The sequence below is a fragment of the Limulus polyphemus genome, unplaced genomic scaffold, assembly GCF_000517525.1.
Source record: "Limulus polyphemus unplaced genomic scaffold, Limulus_polyphemus-2.1.2 Scaffold4384, whole genome shotgun sequence".
In the NCBI taxonomy this organism is placed as follows: Eukaryota; Metazoa; Arthropoda; class Merostomata; order Xiphosura; family Limulidae; genus Limulus; species Limulus polyphemus.
In genome coordinates, this window is record NW_013669994.1 from 65,502 (window position 1) to 71,078 (window position 5,577).

Here is a 5,577-nt window from a genome sequence, read left to right on the forward strand (position 1 = left end):
ACAGTAGTATCTAAAATCTTATTTTTTATGCTCTGTGAAATTGTTTATATCTGTGTTACAAACATTCAAATACATACATACTCGTGCTATCAAATTTAGGGTTTTGTGTTTTATTAATATAGACGTCTCAATGCTAAGTGAAGTTTACATTTTTCGTACCATATGAATTATATTTCTGTCATATAAGTCACTCTAAGTTTTTATAACATATATCTTAACATTCTTATAATATCTGACAGATGTGTGTATCGAAACTCTGCATATATTTTTAGATATTATCTGATATTAACGATATCTCGCACCAAAAGATCGATAACCTTCCATTCGAAAAGAAATTATGCTTTTTAGTGAGTATGAAATGAATATTTTAATTGAAAAATGAAACTTATTATTCCCATGGCCGTGAAATGTATTACGTTTATTTTATGTAGTCTGTGATAATTGCTTATGGCGTATTACAAACCTTTCAAGTAAAGTTGACTGTCTTATGTTTGTGTATGTTTCCTCGAAATCAGTATAACTCAGTGACAATGGCAAACCCAAGAAGAGACCGCGTCTCTCACCTCTTTATCGCCCAAATTCAAACTTTTGATGATGAGAAAAAAATTATATCAGCTGGTATTTTCAAAAGACGCACTTTCTTCATGAGCCGGCCCTGAATGGCCACGTGGTTAGGGCGCTCGACTCGCAATCTGAGGGTTGCGGGTTCGAATCCCCGCCCCACCAAATATGCCGTGGGTGTGTTATAATGTGACGGTCAATCCTACTATTCGTTGGTAAAATAGTAACCCAAGAGTTGGCGGTGATGATTAGCTGCCTTCCCTCTAGTCATTCACTGCTAAATTAGGGACGGCTTAGAGCAGTTAGCCCTCGTGTAGCTTTGCGCGAAATTCAAAATTAACAAACAATCCACGAGCCTTCAGTAAAAGTAAAAAAAACAAAAAAGTCCTACTATTACACGCAATAAAAACAGTCCTAACTTATATCGCCGACAGGACGCCACATATAACAATTGTTTGATTAATTATTACATTTCTAAGAACTTTATGAAGGATAGAAAGGATAATACAATAAATGATTATTACGTCAGTGGATAGAGGTTTTGACTTGCGTACTGTGTATGGTACACTTGAGCAAGTACGCAAACTTCAGAACTGCAGATCCAGTTCTCTTGACGTCATAAGACGTCATAAAATGAAAACAGCTCGCCATCTGAACACGCTATGTCTTATCATAAAGAAGAAAGTCTAGTAAAGTTTGTTTGAACTTTCACCGAGTGACCTTTACCTTTAATGTTATAAGAAAAGTTTTCAAATAAATGATTCTAGTGAATAAATCAAACTTCATAGTTTGTTGTTCGTAGACACAAAAAAATAAATATTTGTTTCGCTAAGATTTCAAAGATGATAATAGAAGCATAGTTTCAAAGCTAATTTAAGTAGTTTCGCAGCATAGTTTCAAAGCTAATTTAAGTAGTTTCGCAGCATAGTTTCAAAGCTAATTTAAGTAGTTTCGCACAGAAACAGTCTACGTTACATTTGGTCCCACAGCGGCAAGTCTGAAGGCTTATAACACTAAAGCCAGGCTTCGATGCCCATGGTGGGCACAGCACAGATAGCCCACTGTGTAGATTTGTGCTTAAACTACAAAAAAAAAAGTTATATATAAGTGTAGATGTCGCCACAATGTGGCCTATGATTTACACATCATCATATTTATGTGTAGTGACGAATCTCAAGTATAAATACTGTTACGTCTCTGGTCGTTAGTTAATTTCCCGTATAATTTCTTTCCGATGAAACTTAAGCGACACGAGTCCTTTCTTAAATAAAACTAGTTTATTCTTTCTCAATACAACTTTGCAATACACTTAATTTCTACAGTCACGCTATAACTTAAACAAACGCTATAATTCACAACGAACGAACGATTCACGCGCTTGACTCAATTGTCGTCTCTATCTCTGTCTGCAATTCAATTCCCCTTGTTGCCGTCACTTCTTGGCGGTCTTATATACAAGAATACCGCACATCTAGTAAACACTCGAGGCTTCACGAAGAGACATGAATTTTCTAGAAGCTCATGACGTGTTACTAGCGTCACGTGACTTCCGCTGTCGTAACAATACGTACTTATTAAACATTTAGATGTGAAGCCCTGCTGACGGTTATTTGCCTTACAAATAGAGTTTATACACACATATGCCTGCAAAACGTTTCTAATATAATCAGTGACACACGCTTTTCTGCCATACCTAAATGTAAGTTTAATCGTGTCACATAATCATAGATCCTTGTAAATTTTATTGAGTCAGTGTGTCACACATCTAAGTAATAATCATCACTTTCGCATCAAGAGAAGTTAGTTATATAGATTAGAAACATAGGCATAATTTTCACGGGGGAATAGGTCCCCCGTACTTTTTGAGGAATGAAATACCTTTTTCATTCAATAACCTCACGCATACTCCAGCTACACAAACTTGTCCCCAACCCCACTTTGAAAATAAAATACGCCATTGATTCGAAATAAAACTGTTTAATCGTGTCTCTCTGTCACATACACGTGTAAGTTAGTGTGTCACACAAATTTACGTAAATATAACTGTTTAATCATGTCTCTCAGTCACACACATGTGTAAGTTTGAGTCAGTGCGTCACACAAATTTACCTAAATATAACTGTTTAATCGTGTCTCTCGGTCACATACACGTGTAAGTTAGTGTGTCACACAAATTTACCTAAATAAAACTGTTTAATCGTGTCTCTCGGTCACATACACGTGTAAGTTTGAGTTAGTGTGTCACACAAATTTACCTAAATATAACTGTTTTATCGTGTCTCTCGGTAACATACACGTGTAAGTTTGAGTTAGTGCGTCACACAAATATACCTAAATAAAACTGTTTAATCATGTCTCTCAGTCACACACATGTGTAAGTTTGAGTCAGTGTGTGTGTCACACAAATTTATCTAAATTTTATTTTATCACTTTGATACACATAAGTGAGAATGTTTTAGTACCCTATATCACTCATTTACTCTACGTTTATACTCTCGCACACGTGTACGTTTTATGGCCTCACTATGCATATATCTGTGGAAGTTCTACGCGAGCTTACGCTTTGTCACTGCAAGCTTGTACTGGATGATATCACACGAATTGAAAAACCATTTAACGAAACCATATGACCAAGTATTATCTTCAGTATGGTGACGTAGAAAGTTTCAACTCTCTATGTTTTAGTGAGTCACAGCAACGCCGTTTTACATGTGTCTCCTCCTTTTGTAATTTTGTTGAAATAGTCACCTTCGTCTCTAGTACAAAGGTCAACACACAAACTAAAATAATTTTATATCGAAATCACTTTCGGTTATCGACCGAGGAACTGTAATTGATCAGTGTCTGCCATACTGGTGACGCCGTGCGAAAAATCTATCACGGTTTGTTGTTTTATTCTGAAAGAAATCATCGCGAGTAAAAAGAAAAATAGGAGCTTCCAAAAAGGACTTCGTTTCGAAAGTGTACTTGTTTAGCGCCACCCCAATTAGAATAAACAGACAGACTCCAGAATGGCTCATCATACATTTAAGGATGAGATGTTTAGTTTTAGCTGCGAAACCTAATGAGGTGGTCTTCCAACCAGGTAAGGTAAAAAAAAAAAAAGTATCAATAACCCACTCTTTAGTACTAAGTGCACGTAACCGTTTAAAATAAGTGTATGTATGTATTCGCAGAACATCAAAGACTACGCTGGCTAAGTTTAAGCAGGCTGTAAACTAAAACGGTTGAATTGTGGGTATCATTAAGTTTAATAATTACAAGCTGAGGCGTTTTGTCATTTAACACATTACTATGTAAATTCGTTAAAATACTAAACTTGGAAGAACTGAAGAACACTTGTACATGTAGCAGTATATGAGCTGTGGGGGGAGGGGGGGTTACCTCATTTGTAGTTGCTCTTGAACATATATTCGCGAATATCCATTAACCAAAGTAGCAAATTTATTAATTTTATCCTATAAACTACTACCTGAAGTATGGAAATTCATGATTAATGAAAGGTTATCTTAGGACATGAAAAGTTGTTTCCCTTGTATGTAATTGTGAAAAATGCCCATAAAAACTGTAAAACACAAAATGTACAACCGTAACTTTGCATGTATTTCTTCATAGACCCAACAAATCTTCATACCAAATTTGGTGAAGGTCCATCAGTAGGGGGGCGAAGTAGTGGTAAAAAAACGCCCATGAAAACCGCAAAATTGAAAATTTGTATGTACCCCCGCATGGACCTAATGAACCACCATACCAATTTCGGTGAATATTCATCCACACCCAGCGAAGTAGTTACATGGACATACAACAGACGGTACTATTGTATTTATATAGATACCTACTTACAAGTAGCACGAGAATTATAAACTGTTCAATTTTCAAAAAATATACTCGAAGACCTTCTGGTATTTTAGCTGTAGGAATATGTTTTAATTAGTGCTATTGTTTCTCAATGGATCCTGGATTTGAATCCCTGATCATAATTAATTTACGTATGCTTGTCAAAGTTATGGTTAAAGTAGTATTGAAAAATAAACACGGTTGATTCAGAGCAGGGGTGGCCAGCTGTTTTAGCAGTTGTGCCAATTTGAGGTTCTGAATTTTAAGATGGCATTGAGATGGAAGAGTTCACCAAACCAAAGTCGATAGGAAGGACGGAGGGCAAGTAGTCAATTTAAAAACATTTCATGCGTGTACAGATAGTCGAAACAAAACTTACACTGTGCCACAACTTGTAATATTTCCTAAAACACGTTTTTGCCTCGCGTGCACTCGTTGGCCAATTTCTCATTTACAGGTTTGAACGAAGTTCTATTTGAAAGTTTTCCTCAATTTCAAAAAGCTTTTTATTTTCACTTGAAAGATTACAAGATTGTAAGGATATGTAACCTTGATTTTTTTTAGCAAATCCCCAAACGCTCTCAGTTAAGAAAAACTATTACTAAATTTGTTCGAAATATGACACCAAATTAGTGTGCTTTTCACGTTTTCTTGAATCTTATTTATTATTAATCGCAAATATAAAGGTTTATTAACACAAGATCTCTTCATCAATGAGAAACGAAGTAGACATGGAGTCAAAATAGGAACTTGTAGCTTGAGAAAATAATGTAGACTCTATTTCCAGCCTAATTTGTTTACCTTTTTAAAGTCCCTAGTTGTAGGCTTGAAAATATAATCTTTGCATTTTTTTCCTTTTTTGACGATCCCTATTCCCCTTTTCAAATTAAAAAAAAATTATCTTGTAGTAACTTCTAATGATAAAATACTGAAATAGGTATCAGAATTTAGTTAGTTTTTAGCTTTATATTTATTAAATCTTCATAATTCTCATACGTTATTAATACTCCATTATTAGATTTCTTAAAATACTGTTACGTCTCCGTTTGTTAATTGATTTTTCTGTAACTTCGTTCCGACGAAACTTTAGCGACACAAGTCCTTACTTAATAAAACTGGTTTATTCTTTCTGAATATAACTTTACCGATACACTTACTTTCAACAGTCGCTCTATAACA

General features: G+C 35.1%; 1 long non-coding RNA gene across 1 annotated transcript in view; it reads left to right on the forward strand.

Annotated features, from left to right (window-relative positions):
* LOC111088765 overlaps positions 1 to 5,577 on the forward strand; it is a 21,150-nt gene that overhangs the window by 11,807 nt on the left and 3,766 nt on the right. The window contains exon 2 of the long non-coding RNA XR_002613189.1: positions 240 to 245. This is a non-coding gene — a long non-coding RNA (uncharacterized LOC111088765). The remainder of the gene's footprint in view (positions 1 to 239; positions 246 to 5,577) is intronic.